This window comes from Carcharhinus amblyrhynchos, chromosome 13 (assembly GCF_965287045.1).
Source record: "Carcharhinus amblyrhynchos chromosome 13, sCarAmb.v2.hapA, whole genome shotgun sequence".
Taxonomy (NCBI): Eukaryota; Metazoa; Chordata; class Chondrichthyes; order Carcharhiniformes; family Carcharhinidae; genus Carcharhinus; species Carcharhinus amblyrhynchos.
This window is the reverse complement of record NC_137336.1, coordinates 19,417,802-19,439,151: the sequence shown is the minus strand read 5'-3', so window position 1 is coordinate 19,439,151 and position 21,350 is coordinate 19,417,802. Positions and strand designations below refer to the sequence as shown.

The 21,350-nt window shown below is 43.3% G+C and overlaps 1 protein-coding gene across 5 annotated transcripts in view; it reads right to left on the bottom strand.

Moving 5' to 3' along the window:
* LOC145351748 (teneurin-2-like) overlaps positions 1–21,350 on the bottom strand; it is a 1,559,410-nt gene that overhangs the window by 902,524 nt on the left and 635,536 nt on the right. For all 5 annotated transcript variants that reach the window (XM_080201351.1, XM_080201350.1, XM_080201352.1 and 2 more), the window contains one exon: positions 752–840. The gene's annotated coding sequence lies outside the window, so the exon portion shown is untranslated. The remainder of the gene's footprint in view (positions 1–751; positions 841–21,350) is intronic.

Genomic DNA, 21,350 nt, shown 5'->3' with positions numbered 1-21,350 from the left:
GTGATACCAGAGGGTCCCGTCGCCGGCGAACAGTTTATTGCCTCCCCTCTGCAAGAAACATGCTGTGGAGAGGCCAGAGAACTCACCCTAATGCACGCAGGAACAAAAGCATGAGGGAATTAGAAAAAGAAAGAAGAACTAATGGCCAATGGCTTGATTTGAGGTTGTGCAGGGCTAATTCTACAATCTATGAGCAGAACAAGAAATCAGATTTGTTGGGAACTAGTCTGAATTTGACCTACAATGCTCCAGTCTGTTTCCGTGGCCTATTTCTCCTGTGAGTATGGCAATTTGTTCACCACCAAGTTTAAGGACAATAAGAGATGGGCAACTAATGCTGGCCTTGCCAGCAATGCTCACGTCCCATGAATGAATGGCAGAATTAGAAAATGTGGAACTTTGAAGTAGCTGACATGAAGAGCATTGATGCATATAAGGGGGCAGGAAGGGAATAGAAAGCTGTATTGATTGGTTGCGAGAAAGTAAGGTGGGAAGAGAGTCATGTGAAGCACAAAGACTAGAACGGACATGTAAATGGCTTCCGTGTTAAAAATTCCCCACACAGAAATGCTCTTTAGCAGAAAGACTTTAAATCATGCAGAGATCACTTGCTGCCTTGTTCAGCACTTGTTGGATTTCATTCTGAAATGTTCTCGACCAATATTTGAATTTGAAAATGACATTAGCAGAGACAATGCTATAATTATTCACTCGTGGCCTACCTCCATCAACCATTAGGACTTCAGCTTACCTGAAGTTAACTCTGTCTGTTACTCTGTTTCAGATCTCACTTTGGTCACACGCAGGTCCACAATCTCATTGTTGCACCATCCTTGGTTCCTGCAAAGCAGTCAAATTAAACAAACAGGGTTGGTTTACATTGTGCAGAGTCTTTTTTAAAGTTATTAAATTGGAATATAGGCACAGGAGTCAGCCATTTTGCCATTCTCATCTATTCCATCCTTCAAAGATATCATGACTGACCCAAGTCTCCGTACAAGGGAGAGAAAAATCTCTGGATGAATGATTGCGTTTGCTGAAGCAGAAAATAAAACATTCATCTCATTTTTGTGTCAGCTAACAGAGATCAAAAGCAAAGTGCAAATCCCTCTCCATTTTTGCCCCCAAATTCTTCAGTCCTGCTGGTGTTCTGCTGTAATTCTAGCCAAAAGACATCGGCAGTGCCCTCAGGATAAGGGCGAAGACCCTTATCTGGGAGATCCCTCAATCTCCTTAACAGGTGAAGCATCTGTTGTCTTCCAAATGACAAGACAGCTTGAGACAGAGAGTTCCTAAACTGGGGTTTACTGGTTCTCAGCTTTTAGTATATTCAAGATTAGTAATACTGGCAAGTGTGCTCAGTGAGCGGTGGTGGTGTCCACAAGATGGGCCTCATCATCAATGACGTGTACAGGAGGAGTAAATATTTCTTTTTTTAAGTGAGTGTGGATTAACTCCCAGGTTCAGCTGGTCAAGAAAAGCTTGGAAATTGCACCCCACCTTTGCTGCATCACATCCTTCCCTCCTTTATCCACACACCCACCTCCTCTAACCTACCCAAGCAGATGTTATTGTGGAATGAATGAGTGCATCATTGTAGTTGCGTCTATCTTTCTCACACGTATGTGTTTTGCCTCTGTTGTCCCCACCCCCTCACCACCCTCAGCCTCCCCCAGCACATACTTCCTCTCCTCCCCTTCCCTGCCTGACACTGCTGCAGGCACCAGTGAAATCTTTTGGTTCCAATGTGTTTCACCCCTTAGATTGGCAACGGGCAGCAAAAAAGGAGATAACTGCCTGAAAACGCAGGCCCAATGATGTTCACAATTGATTGGATTATTACCAATAGTCTTCTGCCAGCCAACCAGCTCTTTTTCTATTACATATTGAGCCTATTCAGAACATTTCACACCATGTTTACAACTGAAAAGAAGAGAATTTAAAATCAGATTTCTGCAGCTTTGGTGACGGATGAAAGCCACTGATAGCGGCTTTGTGAACCTGGGCTGCTATTTCCTCATACAAATGTAAAAGTTCAGCCTGCGCGTGAAACTGGAAGGAGTCTCTTTGCAACTTTTTTGTGTACAGGAGGGACCTGCCGGTATGCAATCTGAGCAGCTTTGGATGAGCTGATGAAGGCCGTTAAAGTCCTTCGAGACGAGTAAAACTCCCGGAAGCAACGGCTTACCGGCTGAGTTGTATTCGGCTCTTTGGGACTGGACTAGCCCAGACTCGCTGGAGTATGTTTCTGGATGGTAGCACATCAGAAGAATCCCTCCCCGTCACACACTCCCTCTCCTCCTATAATGGGGATTATAGACCGGTGAGCCTTACTTCTGTTGTGGGCAAAGCTTTGGAAAGAATTATAAGGGATAGGATTTATAATCATCTAGAGGGAAATAAATTGAGTAGGGATAGTCAACACAGTTTTGTAAAGGGTAGGTTGCGCCTCACAAACCTTATTGAGTTTTTTGAAAAAGTGACCAAAGAGGTGGCTAAGGGTAAGGCAGTTGACGTGGTGTATATGGATCTTAGCAAAGCGTTTGATAAGGTTCCCCATGGTAGGCGAATGCAGAAAATACAGATGCATGTGATTGAGGGTGATTTAGCAGTTTGGATCAGGAATTGGCTAGCTGATAGAAGACAGAGGGTGGTGGTTGATGGGAAATATTCAACCTGGAGTTCAGTTACGAGTGGTGTACCTCAAGGATCTGTTTTGGGACCACTGCTGTTTGTCATTTTTATAAATGACCTAGATGAGGGTGTAGAAGGATGGATTAGTAAATTTGCTGACGACACCAAAGTCGGAGGAGTTGTAGACAGTGAGGATGGATGTTACAGTTTGCAGAGGGACATGGATAAGCTGCAGAGCTGGGCCGAGAGGTGGCAAATGGAGTTTAATACGGAAAAGTGTGAGGTGATTCACTTTGGTAAGAGTAACAGGAGTACAGAATATAGGACTAATGGAAGAACTCTTAGTAGTGTTGACGAGCAGAGAGATCTCGGGGTACACGTGCATAGCTCCCTGAAAGTTGGCACCCAGGTTGATAAGGTTGTTAAGATGATGTACAGTGTGTCAGCTTTTATTGGCAGAGGGATTGAATTTCGGAGCCAAGAGGTCATGTTACAACTGTACAAAACTCTGGTGCAGCCGCACTTGGAGTATTGCATACAGTTCTGGTTGCCGCATTATAAGAAAGATGTGGAGGCATTGGAAAGGGTGCAGAGGAGATTTACCAGGTTGTTGCCTGGAACGGTGGGAAGGTCTTATGAGGAAAGGCTGAGGGACTTGAGGTTATTTTCATTAGAAAGAAGGAGGTTACGAGGTGACCTAACTGAAACATACAAGATGATCAAAGGATTGGATAGGGTGGACAGTGAGAGCCTTTTTCCTTGGATGGTGATGGCTAACATGAGGGGACATAGCTTTAAATTAAGGGATGGTAATTATAGGACAGATGTCAGAGGTAGGTTCTTTACTCAGAGGATAGTAAGGGCGTGGAATGCCCTGCCTGCAGCAGTTGTGGACTCGCCAACTTTAAGGGCGTTCAAATGGACAGTGGGTAGGCATATGGATAACATTGGAATAGTTTAGGTTAGAGGGTCATTAGATTGGTTCCACTGGTCGGCGCAACATTGAGGGCCTGTACTGTGCTGTAATGTTCTATGTTCCCCTTCCCTGCCTCCACACCACTGCAGCAGCACCAGTAGAATTTTTTGGTTCCAATGCATTTCACCCCTTAGGCTGGCAAGAGGCAGCAGACAGAGCTTTAGGGTGCTGGGGAGTAGGTACAGAGGAGATGTCAGGGGTAAGTTTTTCACTCAGAGGGCGGTGGGTGCGTGGAATCGGCTGCCAGCGATGGTGGCGGAGGCAGATGCGATAGGGTCTTTTAAGAGACTTTTGGATAAGTATATGGGACTTAGTAAGATAGAGGGTTATAGGTAAGCCGAGTAGACAGGGATATGTTCGGCACAACTTGTGGGCCGAAGAGCCTGTTTGTGCTGTAGTTTTTCTGTGTTCGAAAGCTGATAACTGCTTGAAAGTGAAGACCCAGAACGATGCGCTGAGGGGACGCACTCAAACTTGGGGCAGCCGCTGCAGAGGTGCAATGGGGAAAGGCCGCTGAATAACGCCTATAAACCAAAGTACACCGAGGGGCTAATAACCCCTCGGACAGTGTGTTTAATTCTAACTTAATGTAACTTTATTGAAGCACCCCAGAGTGCAACATGGCCAATGTGTATAGTTTGAAAAGAAACTGTGCCGCCCGCAATGAAAATATTGAAATGTTTGTAACGTTCTCATTCCTGAACCTCAGAGCGCATCCCGATCTCTGGAGAAAATGCGGAAGTCATTGCATTTTCTGTTTTAACGGATTGAAATGTTGCGCAATGTGTCTTTCAGATTTTACATGAATAAAGTATATTTTTTCAAAAACAAAAATCCAAACAGCTTTAAAGATTCATCCACCTCATACTGAGTGGGATAGTCAGGCAAAAACTGGATCAGTTCACTTAGAAAAGACACTCCAAAAAAGTCCATGATACTGCCCACTGAATATTTAACACTATGTATGCTTCTTCATGAACACACTTGTGGTTTAGCGTGCAACAACAATTGCACCGTGATTGCAATTATGTCACTGCTCCATGGTGCTATTGGGTGACACCGTTCTTTTAAATCTGAGAGCGCAAATCTCTCTTAAAAAGACACTAACGGGTTATCCAGTCTCAGACTGAAAAACCCAAGTGATTTTTCAAAGGACCCTAGAGGGACGATTTCAGACAGTGGCCACATCAGTGAGAGGCTGATTACTTGAAATCCGATCCACGCAAATGTGGACTGATAATTACTATTGGCCATTTATCATGGATCGGGTTTCACTGGATGCAGCAGGATTGTGGAATGCCTTACGTATTTCTGTGGTCTCTAATCAGATAAAAAGCTGAGTTGTTAAAAGTCTGACCTCTGCTATCGTTTACCAGGCCAGAACACCCACTGCATTGGCACGGTGCATAAAGTTAAACTGACAATATACAACAGTGTGTGTGAGTGGTCGATAAGTCAAATAATGGCACCAGAATACGTTTAAAATTATGTGATCTCAATTTTTTGGGTGAAGTTATGTTCACTAAGCTTTGGAATTGTCAGGGCCAGAGCCTTGTTCAGTAAGATCACATCTGCATGAGATAATAGAACAGGTTAACTTCCAGTATTTCCTTGCCCATGTCAGCACCAAGCATACCCAGCAAAGGAATATGATGAATTAAATGGAAACCACAGTTCCCTTTAATTCTGTTCTGACAGTATTTCTTAACCCTAATCTCAGGGGGTACAATCCGATATCTCTATTTCTCACACTAACTACCCTCATGGGCTTTTCAGGGTGATTAAGTATTCTCCTCACTGTCCTGGCAGGCAAGTAGGTCATTAGTACAAGTTAAAAGCAGGATAAGCTACCTTGTGCATCATCCCAGCAAATATGCTCAGGTCAGGTGTAGTGAGCACTCGGTGAAAAATAAAACCCCACGGTTACAGAAGCCCCACTCCTCTGATTGAAATGAGGAAGAGTGGCCTCCCAAATTGTTAGTAAAAGAAACCAAGTTGCAGGGACCAGTACCGTATTAATGACAGGCTGCCTGCATCTTGGAGGGTGCTTTCGAGGCTGCCTCGCTCTTCTGCCAATGAGAAAATTAGACTTACACCCAAGCCTAAGGTTCAGAAAAGAAAGGACTTGTGCTTAAACAGAGCCCTTTCCAACAACAAGGGAAGGCAATGGCCCAGTTGTATTATCACTGGACGACTAGTCCAGCAACTCAGTTAACGCTCTGGGGACCCGGGTTCGAATCCTGCTGTAACAGACGGTGGAATTTGAATTCAATAAAAATAAATCTGGAATTAAGGATCTACTGATGGTCACGAAACCATTGTTGATTGTCAGGAGGAACTCATCTGGTTCACCAATGTCCTTTGGAGAAGGAAATCTTTCTCCTTACCCAGTCTGGCCTACACATGATTCCAGAGCCACATCAATGTGGTTGACTCTCGGGGAACTAGGATGGGCACTAAGTGCTGGCTGGCAGCGATGCCTATGTCCCCAAATGAACAAAAGTCCGAAAACACTTGCTGCCTGATTCACTTAGCAGCATCGCATTATGAGTCAGGTCTCTTGGAAAAGAACCACAGGCTTGTTTTTTCTGAACTTGGACAGTCACTTGGTACCCAGAATAGATAAAAGTTATTGAGATGAGGTGTTTTTTTTTGCTGGACTTGGAGCCACGTGGTGAGATTTGCAGTCTGCAATTGTAACCGGTTGCTTTCAAACGGTGCTTCTGACTGAATGATTTGAAAGGGGTTTCTTTGGACCACCTGGCCTGGAAATTTAAAAAATTTATCTCATCCTTGCAGGCTGTGAGCTCTGTTCGTTGAAGCTAGAATTCAAAGGAGGATGCAGTGCAGTCTTCCGCTCGAGGAAAACTTTGACCTTTTTCTTGTTTGCTTCCACACTCTTGTGTCCCTGGAGCTTTTTCATTATTTTTTTTTTCAAGTGAGTTTTCTCAGCATCTATTGCTTCAGTTGGGAGTTGGGTTCGGTGCAGAATCTGCTGAAGGCAGAATCCTTTTTCTTAGATTCTCAGCATTCCTGTCAGGACAAGGACTTTAACCAAAGGAGACCATCTTCAGAATTTAAGGCCAATTGGAGGAGTCCCATCACCGTCTCTCCGAGGAGATGGGGCTGTCAATGCGACTTTGGTGTAGGACGTGTACTCCATGTCAGGAGATGTCTGCACTCTGCCTGTGCACATAAGCTCCATGGTGCAAGGCTTCAACTGCATGGTGTGGGCAATGGTGGGAATCCATAATTGTCTGTGCCAGAGGACGGCAGAACTTCTGGCTCTCACTTCAGCCCATGCAGGAGCACAGGAAAGGAGGGAACTGGTAGAAGTACAGTCCAGTCCCTTCCATCCAAGCGACTCTGGGCATCTCCGGCCCATCTGACACCCCATCGCCCCATGAGTGGCACGCCTCCAGCTCCTGACATCAAGAAGGGCAGCAGTCCAACATCTGTGCTACCCAGAAGTAGGCCTGGACTCTCCAAATCCCAGCCCCCGGTGGACACCTGTCAAAGTCATCTTGGGCAAAAGGGTGTGGAAATCAGCAAGCTGCTTCAACTTCAGTTGTGGATCCTGGGGATAAATCTAGACGGTGTGGGAGAGCGAAGAAGATTGAGAAGCCACAGTTACCTATTGGACACAAGTGAATATAGGCACTGTGGGTACTAAGATCACCATTCTGTTCTGATTGTGTATTATTAAATTTCACTTTGTTCGCCAATGGAGCCTCCAGTCTGTCTATTCATGCCTCCAAACTTGTTCATGCTCACGCAATGCCTTAACCCTGTGGAGAGCGACAATAGCAGTGCCAAGTCCCTGCCACCCTCTTGCTCGTCCTCACTAAGGAAGGGCACTCCTTCAGCTGCGATATACACAGGAACCCAGGATGGAGGACAAGGTAAGCACTGCCTGTACACCAGCCCACACAATCCCTTCAGAGCAAGGGTGTCCAAACAAGAAAGGAAGGGAAGATGTGCAAGTGGCCCCTCCTGACTTTTCACTCCAAAATGGATTTTGTGGGACCCAACCCCCCTGCCTCAAATTGAAACTAACCATGTCCCCCGAGACCTCTTGGTGCCCTCTGAATGGTAGGACGCTGGCTGCCTGAGCCCTCATTCTGAAATCCCCCTCACAGGTGAAGGTGCCAGATTCACATATCTGTCGACTTGTTGTAAATGGCACTTGCTGAAAACCCGGTGTGGGGGGGCGGAGGTGGGGAGTCCCAGAGAGTGCTCACTCATGACAAACTAATATATTAAAATGAGCATCCTGCAGCACGTTTCAAATCAGCGAGGGGCCAGTAAGGTCGGAACTCAGAAACTCGCTGGCATAAATTGCACTTTCCAGATTTTCAGTCCCCGTCACAATTCCCACTGACGGAGAGTGCGGTCTCAAAATTGCCTCCCTCTGCAGTATAAACACATCATTTTGCTGTCTTCTGTAAGTGAAACACAAAGTATGCTGCACCACCCTGCAGCATGATATACCTCACAACCCTTTTGACCTAACAGCTACTCTCCGCTTGGAACACTTCAGAATGGGTCATATTTAATCACACTAGATACATAGATGAGAAGCAACTCATGTGAAATGATAAGAAGCATTCCATGATTGAATTAAAACAAAAAAAAATACAATTATAAAAACAGACTTGGCCTGAAGTAATTTAAAAAGCAGGGCATGAAACATGATTGACTGCAGGGTCTGATTAATATTTCCATTTGTGAGCAGACCACCTCTTAACTGGTGGAAGTATTAATCCCATCACTTACCTGATCATTTGTCATCCTCTATTTGGACACTATTTTAAGAACAGCCATTGAAATGCAAATTCATGAACACACATAGGAGATGGGTTGTTAAACTCTAGCCTTTGTTTGCACTGCAAAAGCACACCTGTGATTGTGAAATCATCTGTTGTCAAACGTATATTCTTCTACAAAATGCCTTTAACCTTTTGATTAATTAGTTTTTACATTTCATCTCTCATGCTTCCCTTTGCACTCAGCTGAAGGCACGAGTACTTAACCTATTTTCCGCTTTTGGCTAATGTATTAAAGCAAAGACAAAGAAAAGATCTGGTAATTATATGGCACCTTTCAGAACCTCAAGACATCCCAAAGTGCCTTACTGCCAGTGAAGTATCTTTGAAGTTTTGGTTATCATGTGATGATAATAAGCAGTTGTTATAGATATGTTTTCACAAAAGTTTCTGTAGAATGTTTGAAATATCAGCTTTATTCTACTGGCAGTCGGTGTGTCTGGATAAAACATTTAGCTCAAGGGTAGTAAAAGCAAGTTAATTACCCATTTCAGCTAGGAATTTGTAACTGTGATAGAGCTCATGAACCTTTGTTTACGCAAGAGATTCCTTGGAAAGTTGATTGACAGGGTTGTGTGATAATGTGCTTAATATGCCAAGCTAAGTCTGTAGCAGGGAAATACTCTTGGTGGACTGCTTAAGTCAGAGCATGTGCAGGCTGGTCTTGAGAACTCTTTCTCTTTACACACAATCTCTCTGAAAGCTCCAAGACTATGAACATAATTTAAAGCAAGTAAGCCTGGATTTGCTAACTATTTATTTGAAAGTGACTTTGATCTATGCATGAATTGAGCTCATTGGGAATTGGAACAGTCATAAACTGAAAGGTAAAATTGTTTCTTTTCATTTTTAAATATTATTCAACTGTTAACGGTTAAACTTCTTCGTTTGTTCGAGTTATATTCAAACTGTGCTATTAAGTAAAGTTTATTTTATGATGAAAGATCTATACTTAGTGGAATCGCTCCTGGAATAAAATATCTTATCCTCATTTTTATGCCAAAAAGAAAAATTATTGGGGTCTAGTCTGACATCCTAATGTAACTTGGGGTTCTGATTCAGTACCCTAACAATCACAGTTGTAATGTAGTAAACACAGCAATCAATTAGCACACAGCCAGTTCCTATAAACAAAAAAAAAAGTGTTGCATTTAAATAGCAGCTTTCACAACTGCCAGATGTCACAAAGTGCTTTACAATTTAAAAAAATACTTTGAAGTATTTTTAAGTAGCAATAAAATAAATGATCAACTAATCTATTTTAGGGAAAGATTGATGGATCAATATTGGCCAGAATTTTGGGAAGAGTTTCTCTTTCCTTTTTCTTAATAATGTCATGGGATACTTGATGTGGAGATGCCGGTGTTGGACTGGGGTAAACACAGTAAGAAGTCTGACAACACCAGGTTTAAGTCCAACCACTTTATTTAATAGTAAATTCACAAGCTTTCGGGGTTTGCCCCTTCGTCAGGTGAATGGAGAGTTCTGGCCTCAGATAGAGCATATAACAGCACAGACAGTTTACAGATTACAATGCGAGTCTTTCTAATCAGTAATCTGTAAACTGTCTGTGCTGTTATATGCTCTGTCTGAGGCCAGAACTCTCCATTCACCTGACGAAGGGGGAAACCCCGAAAGCTTGTGAGTTTACTATCAAATAAATTGGTTGGACTTAAACCTGGTGTTGTCAGACTTCTTCCTATACTTGATGTCCAGCAGGGAAGTCAATGGGGGCTACAGCTGAATGCCTCATCTGAAAGATGGTATCTTGGATCGTGCAGTGCTCCGTCCCTCAGCAATTTTAACTATTCTATGCTCAAGGGTAGGATTCTGCCCTTTGGGTTCAATCAGAAACTCAGAGTCACATGAGGGATCCAACCCCCCATGGTGCAGGAAACAATCGCCCAATGGTTATTTTCTCCCAATTGGCCTATTAGTGTCAGGCTCACTGGCCAATTAATAATGGCAGGTGGGCTCGCTAAGCTGAATGTCAGAGGCCCTACAGCTCTAAAGAAGCCACATTCTGCTGTTAAGGTAAGAGGGAGAGAGTCACCTCCATTTTGAGATGCCTTCTCCCCAGCTTTGTACATGATTACCTTTAAAAATGCCCTCAGTGGCTGGATCACCCTTGTGGAGGTAGAAACCACTGACAGAGGGTCTGTAGCTGCAGCTAAGGCCAGGATATTCCGGAACATTCCAAAACTTTACTTTCCTTTTGATGAGCAAAAATTTCCAACTGCAACAACACCCACTTGCATTAATGTTGCTCCTTTAACGTAGTAAATGCATTTCACGGTATTAATAGCTAATTTTGACAGTGAAACATGAGGGCAGGTGACCAAAAGCTTGGGCAAGTAGGTTTTGAGAGGCATCCTAAAGAAGAGGAAGAGAAGTTGAGGGAGGGAATCCCAGGGCTTAAGGCCCTGCCAGCTGAAGGCATAGGCACCAAACATTGATAAGAATTTTGAAACTGAGGTCGAAGTCCACGTCAATCATTGAGCACAGAGTGAGGGGTGAACACAATTTGGTGTGGGTTAGGATGTAGATAGGGAAATGTTGGATGTGCTGAAGTAAAGGGAATGTGGAAGCTGGGAAGCTAACCATGAGAGGAATGCAATAGTTTGGATCGGAGACAGCAAAGGGACAGATGAGGATTTAAGGAGCAGATAAGCTGAGGCAGGGTTAATAATGGGCAATGCTATGTAACTGGAATTAAATATCTTGATAGCGATAGGAAATCCTGTGGCTCAGTTGGTAGCACCCCTGCCTCTGAGTCAGGAACGGTGGGTTTAAGTCCTATGCCAGAGCCTTCTGGCCATTCATGACATAGCCAAAAAGAATCAACCTTGCTAATCCTTCCAACTTACCTAAGTCAGGCGGTTAGGGCAGGAGAGACAGGTCAGACGTTCTTCATACAGACTTATGATTAAACAGCCACTTGTCTCTTTTTAAAATAGAGAGCAGATGGCTACAGTTCCTCATTGATTTGGTTAATTATGGATGGGTGGTAATTGAGAGGATATGCAATGAGAAACTCAACTCAGGGTCAAACAGAGACACAAACTACTGTTTTCATTCACAACTGACTGCCTGCAAGGAAATAGTGAGTAAAGAATTAGCTGACCGCACCCTGAAACAGCAATGTCAGTGCTTTGAGGTTAACCAAGGTTTAACTTGTGTTGTCTTTATTTGCATGCATCAAAGAAATGGATGACATAAAACAATGTATACACCAAGTCCTGGAGCACATTTGGGTATACAAAAAAACCCACGTGAATATCGAATCATAGAAACCCTACAATGTAGAAAGAGGCCATCTGGCCTATCAAGTCTGCACCAACCACAATCCCACCCAGGCCCTATCCACTAACCCGCTAATCCCACTAATCTACGCATCTCAGGACACTGAGGGGCAATTTTAGCATGGCCAATCAACCTTAGCCACACATCTTTGGATTGTAAGAGAAAATCGGAGCACCCGGAGGAAACCCACGCAGACATGAGGAGAATGTGCAAACTCCACACAGAATATGAAGATCCTTGCAAGCTCCTGGGCTCACACTAACTAAATGAATCCACCAACAGAAAAGACAATTTGCCATGCATTATTCCACATCACTGTGCATTTTAAATGCCTTGTTATTTCTGTATTCGCATTACTGCCCACTTCAAAGAGAAGATGGTGTAATGGTATTATCAATAGACTAGTAATCCAGAGGTTTGGGCTAATGCTCTAACTACACAAGTTCAAATCCCACTGCAGCAGCTGGTGGAATTGAAATTCAATGTGGAATTGAAAACTAGTCTCAGTAACGATAATTTATTAAACTACCATTAATTCTCATTTTTAAAAAAAAAACTAATGTCCTTTGGGCAAGGAGATCTACCATCCTTACCTGGTCTGGCCAACATGTGACTCCAGACTCACAGCAGTGCAATTGACTCTTCACTGCCCTCTGTAAGCCAGTTAGAATCATAGAATCCCTACAGTGCAGGAAGAGGCCATTTGGCCCTTCGAGTCTGCACCACAATTCCACCCAGGCCCTATTCCCATAACCCCACATACTTACCTTGCTAAGCCCCTGACAGTAGTATCAATTTAGCATGGCCAATCAACCTAACCTGCACATCTTTGGATTGTGTTTGGGAGCAATTAGGAATGGTTAACAAATGTTGACCTTGCCAGCGATGAAATAAAAGAAAGAACTGCAATATAAACTACAGGCAAGACACTATTAGAGAATCAGAATTACACATTCACCTCTGCATAGACAAGATGTGTATGTTGATTTCTTTTATCATGCAACACCACCTGCAGAAGGGCCCACATTAAACCTGCAGAGACTTACTATGTGCTTCTCTAATGTAAGTTTAAAATGCACTTCACCCGAAAGAGTCAGATTTTAAATTCTTACTTCTTTTTGTCCAGCGTTTTTTGCCCACACTATGGCCTGGGTTTTTGCAACAATGGACAATAGCCCGTCTCCGTGTTTGCGAAAATGTCGGAAGAAGCTGAAATCCGTTAGTCCTGCTCCCGAACATGGCACCAACCATTTTCACATGGGTGAGAACAGGGGCAGGTCAGGATTTGCACATACGCCTTTTCCTGGAGGCAGCTGCCCGCATTAAACAGCAGCTGCCTCTGGTCATGTCTGATCTCTGTCGGCCAAGAGTGGGAAACACGACCTGTGCAGATTAGGGAGTATCCATTCGGTGAGAAGATATTAATACTTGAAACCAACAGGCTTGCTTGTCAGCTTCCCAATTCTGAATGATCATATGGATGATATTGAGCCCATATCACAATATAAAGTTAATTTATTAGTCACAAGTGGGCTTACATTGAAGTTACCGTGAAATTCCCCTAGTCGTCACATTCCTGTTCGGGTTAATGCACCTAACCAGCACGTTTTTCAGACATGTTTTTTATTAGAACACCCCTAACCCCAATCCTCCATCCAGTGCACAGAATCTTGAACAACAACAACAAAAGTAAGAATTAAGTATCTGATTATTTTAGGTGAAGTACAGTTTAAACTTATATTTCGTAGTGACCCAATCACTGCAGTTTTAATATGGTCACCTTCCCAAATGTGGAAGTCACCATCTTCAACCTGCATTTTACTAAGTGCAGCTCCAAATCAGATTCCTTCAGTCACTATGTTCTAAGTTGCAATAAAGAACATTTCCCTCCCCTGCACAGTCTGGCAGTGTATTATTTGTTGCACATGCATGGGTACAGGCTTAATTTTGTTATTGTAAAAATTAAATAGCCACAGCTGTCACCAGTCTCACTTGCCACGTGCCTAACTTCTCAGGCTGCAGTGTTGATCCTTGCACACATGGGATACAATGTCAGCTCAGAGAATGGTATTTTGCCGTTCACGAGCTATCAGCTGCTTAATCGCACAGTATATACAGAAGATTCAGTGATATCCCACTGCAACTGCAAAATTAAATCCTGCTTTGCCCCAATTATTTTCAAAATTATGGTCACTGACGCGTTTTAAGTCGGAAACAAGCCAACCAGGGGATGGGACTTTGCACTTCTCTTTATATTTTTCCATCTTCCACCTAGATTCTTCCACTTCCCCCAGTCATTTTTCATAGAATCATAGAACCTCTACAGTACAGAAGGAGATCACTCAGCTCGAGTCTGCGCTAAACCAATACCAACTAAGGCCCTATCCCCGGAACCCCACATATTTACCCTGCTAATTCCCTGATACTAAGGGGCAATTTAGTACAGCCAGTTAATCTAACCCCACATCTTTGGATTGCGGGAGGAAACTGGAGCACCCAAAGAAAACCCACGCAGACATAGGGAGAATGTGTTGACCCCGCACAAACAGAGACCTGGGGCTAGAATTGAACCCAGTCCCTGGAGCTGTGAGACAGCAGTGCTAACCACTGTGCCCACCATCTTTTGAAGACAAAGGCTTGCAAGCTTTTAAGATTTGTATTATAAATTTTCATGCATAATAACAATCCTTAGTCAGCACATTGTTCCTTTCCTTCCAAATATGAATAAACCTCCTTTCCGATGGGATTGGACTTCCATCTCTGTGATGATCTTTTTAAAAATGTATTTGTCGGGTATTAATGCATTAATGGCCCATCACTAGTTGCCTGAGGGCAGTTGAAAGTCAACCACATTGCTGTGGCTCTGGAGCCATATGTAGGTCAGACCAGGTAAGGACAGCAAATTTCCTTCCATAAAGGGCATTCGTGATCCAGATGGGTTCTGAAGTCCTAGAATAAAATTTGAGAAGCCACATCTCTATTCCCATTGACAAGCTCCAAAGAAGCCCATTTTCTGCATCAGCGCTTAAACTTGTTTTGCCATGGCATCGTGCCAGTTGTGCACTATGGATATGATTGTGTTTGGTTCCAATTTGGAGCCATCAAATTGTAGGCGCACTCACATTGGAACATCAACACAAGTAAAGTTGCTAAGCTTGCTTTTTTTTTAATCCAGCGCTGAAACTCACTCCACTGCTAAAACCAAAACTTGTCGGATGATTTGTTCCTGTCACATGTAATGGTCACATGTATGTCTCTCAAACACTTTTATCACTGGATACAATGATCCACCATTTTAAAAAAAGGTGCTGTAACACATGATACAAAGTCAAAATGACAACAGGAAGGGATTCGTCAAAGACAAGTGCACCACTGGAAATCAACAACAAGAACTGAGAGTTTGTTACGGGATGTGTCACGGTACTGATAACCTGAATCACGGAATCCTCACTGATGCTGCGGTGATGTATAAATAAGCTCACAGCCGCTATTCATTCTCGACTTTCCTCTGCTGTCTCTGTGTGCATGTTGTGGTTATACTGAGCTATTGACACTAGTCCTGTGGGTTTTTTCTGACAAGACATCTCTATTAGTGGGACCAACAATTAAACTTCTGAGTGAAATAATGCTGACAAAGAAGTCTAAATTTAATAGGATAAAGCTCAAAACAGACACAGTGTGATCAGTTGCTTATAAATCACTGACCTGGTAAAACCTTCTCAGTGCTTATTGAACATCTGCTGACAATGTCCACTGACAGTATGCTTTTGTATATAATGTGTGTGTATAGGGTAATGTGAAATCTACCGGTGTGATCTTGACCCTGCGTTGGCCATCTGTGTGAATGCTGGCGGGTGCTCAAGATCCAGAAGTCGCAGTCCTCTCTGGCCTATAATTGGCTTGAACCTGACCTACTCGCATTTACATGCATTTTAATAGAATTAAACACCCCCACCCCCTAGCCCGCTTCCCCCCACCAACCATGCTTTGAACTACCACCATATCTTCACATCATATCAACATGGCACAGGTTGGCACTATGCCTATGCCAACCTGGCAGTGCTGACCTGCATTTAGGCAACGAGGAGACTAGCTGCAGTGGATCAGCACTTTGTAAGTGTTTGGGGAGTGGCGGGGTGGGGAAGAGGCAGCGGAGAGGCGCTGGGGCGAGCCTGAGAGAGGCCTTTGGACAGAGGGCAACCTGGGTGAGCAATTGTATCGTGGGAGTGGCCCTCCCTTGCGCCCAGGGAGCCAGTTCAGATAGGAACTCCCTGCTCACTACCAGCCTGTGCATGGAAACCTGCCAGGCTGAATGTTTGTCTTGGGCCTCCCCCACTGCCAGTTAAGTGCCTGCAGCAGCAGGATGAGTACCTTAAGTGTGCATTGATTGCCTACTTAAGATCCTCAATTGGCCCTCTGGTGGGTGGGCTGCTCAGTACCACTCCTGCCACCTGGTGTAAATGCAGTGTGGGGGTGGGGAGCAAAGCAGCACCAGGGTTTAGGTTAGGGTTAAGAAATAGACAGCAGCCAGGTCACTTGTTGGATTTAACTTACCTCTCGCTCCACCCTCCCCAATCCCACCTTCAAACCCACTGGCAAGAGAGCATCAAACCCATCCCTTTGACTTTATAAATGGTGAAAGCTGATGCCAATTACAGTTTCAAGTGATGAGGAAGATTATTTACCCTTTGACCTAGTAGTCTGCTGGTGAACTGTCAAGACAAGAGAGCGAATCAAATTTGGATTTCCATCTGTTCCCCTCTGAAGTCTAATCCTCGAGGAATATTTTGAAAAGCCTTCATCTACGGAATAATCACTGACAGATTTGTCCAGGCTCCAACTGCAAATGATCTCTTTGAACCCCTGCAAATATATGGGTTTAGCAGCTGCAAGGACAAATGCACAAGTTCCCTGGGGAACTGTGGGCACCTTAAGGAAGGAATTACTCTGAGTTCCCAATTCATTCACAGACAACACATATCTATGACTGATGGTTAATAAATAGTGGCCTAAACAGGCACATTTTTAAACAAGCCATTTGTGCTTTAACTTGTCAAAATTAAACCCAGAGAATTCTGTCATCACAGGACATCACTCGTCACATGAGGAGAGAAGAAGCCAGTTAGGATCGTATTCAGTGGAATTTAGAAGGGTGAGAGGCGATTTCATAAGAACTTATAAAATTCTGACAGGATTAGACAGGATAGAATCAGAAAGAATGTTCCCAATGGTGGGGGAATCCAGAACAAGGGGTCATAGTTTGAGGATAAAGGGTAAACAAAGAACATTACGGCACAGGAACAGGAACTTCGGCCCTCCAAGCCTGCACCGACCATGCTGCCTGACTTAACTAAAACCCCCTACGCTTCCGAGGACCATGCCCCTCTATTCCCATCTCATTCATGTACTTGTCAAGACACCCCTTAAAAGTCACTACCGTATCCAATTCCACTACCTCCCCCAGCAACAAGTTCCAGGCACCCACCACTCTCTGTATAAAAAATCTACCTCGTACATCTCTTTTAAGACTTACCCCTCGCACCTTAAACCTATGCCCCTCTAGTAATTGACTCTTCCACCCCTGGAAAAAGCTTCTGACTATCCACTCTGTCTACGCCTCTCATAATCTTGTTGACTTCTATCAGGTTCCCCTCAACATCCATCACTCCAGTGAGAACAAAACTACCCGTGAGAATCTTTCAGAACTGAGGTGAGGAGAAATTTCTTCACCCAGAGAGTGGTGAATCCGTGGAATTCACTGCCACAGAAAGTAGTTGAGGCCAAAACATTGCGTGATTTCAAGAAGGAATAAAATGTAGTTCTTGGAGCTAAAGGGATCAAGGGATATGGAGGGGAATGCGGGATCGGGATGTTGAATTTGATCTCAGCCATGAACATAATGAATGACGGAGCAGGCTCGAAGGGCCGAATGGCCTAATCCTACTTCTAGTTTTTATGTTTCTATATTGCTATAATTTTTAAAAGCGATTTGAAAAGAGGGTTACAGCAACACTTCCTGAACCCATTTCTCTGCGTTCTGTTGCTCGATCAGATACTGCAACTGAGCAGACCACATCAGTCGCAGTCACACCCTGTAAATCCTTCTGATATGCATGTGGCAGGTGGTTAGTGCACGAGAGTTTCCTGGTTAGCTAGAACCATGTGATTGCTGCAGCACAACAGCCTCCCCACATTAAAAAGCTCTGGGCACAAGCTCTTGCCACGGGCTCCAGGGTAAAGGGTCTCCTTGCTTTGAGGGACTGCTTCAGAGAGAATGAGTCACTGCCACACTCTCTTGCCCAGTTAACAATGTTCCAAGCTGCCAAGGCACCAAAAAAAAACACTGTTCTTTTAACTCTTCCCACACAGATGATGCCAGCCCACAACAAAATAGCAACTTTTTATGAGCCAACACCATTGAAAACAAAGAAGTATCCTTTGGTGATCAAACTGTAAACATGGCAAAGCCTAACCCTAATCCTAAACCTAACTCTACCTTCAACAAATTGCTGTGATCAAACCAATTTTTAAAAACCGAATCTAATCACTTTCTTATGTCATGGCAGACAGTAAGATGTGTGAGAAGTCTTCTTCAGTGGGGTTGTTTAAATAGAAGTACAATACTGTCATATTGAAATAGGAATTCCTCTATTTAACCCATTAGAGGCATATTAAAATAAAACAATACTTTGCCATCTTCTTCATACATGTTACAAATGTCAATTTCTCATAAAGTACCTCTGGGTACATCTCAAAAACAATCTTATCCTGAAATTCACGTCAATCTTCCCACAATGTGTCAAGACCATCAAATAACGGATAGAAAAGCCTAAAATGAATGTGAAAGTAGCATATTATTTTACTATCATGGCTTTCTTTCTCGATTGTGCTTTCAAGAGTTTACATTCATATTCTTTTTAAATCGGAGACTTTGAAATGTGGTGCAAAGCCCTGTAGCAATGAGCTGGGAAAGTGCAGGAGAGAGTTCAATTGAAATATTTCCTGAATTAACCTCCTTCTTCATCTCTCGCACACTGCAAGCTTCTCATCACATTTATCTCCCAGTATATTCCCTCCTCCACCACGAGGTTAAAAGCACATCATTAAAAAGGTAATATTTAGTGTCGATCACCTCATTTCTGCTTCCTCCGAATTACGCACTAAATGAAAGTTATTTTGAAATAGCATTAACTTTCTCTCAACCCCCCACTTTTCTCATCACAGAGTCATACATGTGGAATGACGAAGACGGACCCAACCTGTCACTCAGTCTGTTGTACTTCAGGGTCATGCACATATAAATACTATCGATTTCCAGTCCCAGGTAGCAGATGCATTAAGAGATTGTCTAAAAATAAAGTGAAGCGCAATATCATTAGGAAGACACTGCAGAACACAATTCATGGGCTGCCCCCTAATGGAAAACTTAGTTAACCCCTCAAGACCCACAATGACAGTGGATTCACAACATTGAACAGAATCACGGTGGCACAATGGTTGGCACTGCTGCCTCACAGCACCAGGGACCCAGGTTCAATTCTGGTTTCACGTTACTGTCTGCATAGCGTTTGCACGTTCTCCATATGTCTGTGTGGGTTTCCTCTAGGTTCTTCCTCCCACATCCCAAAGGTGTGCAGATTAGGTGGATTAGCCATGGTTAAATTGCTCCTTAGTGTCAGGGGGATTAGTGGGATAAGTAGTTGAGGTTAAGGGGACAGGACCTGGGTAGGATTGTTGTCGGTGTAGGCACAATGGGCTAAATGGTCTCCTCCTCCACTGGGCAGATTCTATATCAGTAACCTACTCTCAGAATCCACTGAGAAAGGATCAGGGATTCTGCAATTTGCAATAATTCAACATTAGAAAATTCATCAGAAATTTACAGTGAGTCATTTCTGAACATGTTCGAGATAGAAATAAGGAGAGAGAAAATGATTAAAACAAACATCTGTCGGATCTCACTCATTCTCTCTTGTACTTTGACATGGTATTGTTTCCCCTGCTAGTTTTAGCACATAAGAAATTGCGGACTGAGGAAAGGTCTATTGGACCAATGCCCCTAAAGTTTCTGTAGAAACTGAGAGCTGCAGTCCATTAACCGTAAGTCATTCTAAGCTTGATCTGACCAAAGGTTCAAGACATGAATAGACACAAATTCAAACACGCCAAACCGATTGAGATATTGATAAATTATTGTCTGTCTGCTTGAGAGAATTCAGACCAAGGAAAGGCAGTATTGGTTGAATAGGATTATTGGATTAAACCCAGTCCCATTATAAAGCAGCAACAGCATCTCAATTTATACTTGTCCTGCCTCTGACCATTTCTGTGGCATTTTCCAGTCTATTTCATGCTGTTGATATAAATATTTCATTGTGCTTCATTTTCCTATTAACTGGCCTGTCCCCTCTGGAATATTTCTTATAATCACATTAGGTCACACACACTCACTAATCCCAGTTATTTTAAAGTTAAACACAGTTTATGGAATTAGCCTACTTATATAGAATTAGCGGGCATTAGGAAGAGAACACAGGGCTGGAAACTTGGCACAGAAACAGTTTATAGAAGTCACACTTGTTCAGATTATCAGGTTTCCTATGAAGTTGGGAGGCAGGAGATTTGTAATATTATACTTTATAATCCTTTTTTTTTGTAAAAGCTGCATTCATAACTGAGATTGCTCACACTGTTTCGAATGCACAGCTGTTAATTCTGAAATAAGCGCAACATCTTAAACAGTCACTTGTGAGGCAGCGGGCTTAAGTGAAGAAAATCTCTCACAATCTTCAATCTTTTGATGTTTAAAAACCAAAATAATTTCTTTATGAAATGAATAGTATTTTCTTGCTACCATGGGTCCGGTCAGTTTCAGCAGAGACCATCAAAGTGAGATTGTCTAATGTGAATGGTGTAGATCACAACTTTGTGAAAAAAAGACATGTGTTGAGCAATATGGGTGATTGGTGGCTTGTGTTACATCATTCCTGATTTTTATTTCCATTGACATTACCCCCAACTCCCCATTTTTTTTCAAACACCTCACTCAAACCTTTACCAATAACAGACAAATTTGTGTTACAAACTTGCACTGGAATTTTGTTCCTTTTATGGGATGAGTGCATCCGTAGCACATCCAGGATTTACTCTTCATCCCAATTCCCTTTGAGAAGTTGGTGGTGAGCCATCCTTCTGACAATTGAGTGACTTGCTGGACTATTTAAGAGGGTTGGCATGGTGGCACAGTGGTTAGCAATGTTGCCTCACACTGCCAGGGACTTAGGTTTGATTTCATCCTTGGTGACTGGGTGGAGTTTGCATGTTCTCCCCATGTCTAAATGGGTTTCCTCTGGGTGCTCTAGTTTCCTCCCACAGTCAAAAAAAGATGTGCAAATTAGGTGGACTGGCCATGATAAATGTATGGTGTTAAGGAGATAAGGCAAAAGGGTGGGCGTAGGTGGGATGCTCTCTTGCAGAGTCAGTGCAGACTCGATGGGCCAGATAGAATGCCTACAGTGCAGAAAGAGACTAAGGACAATTAAGAGTCAATCACATTGCCATGAGTCTCGAGTCACATGTAGGTCAGAGTAGTTAAAGGCAGAAGAATTTAT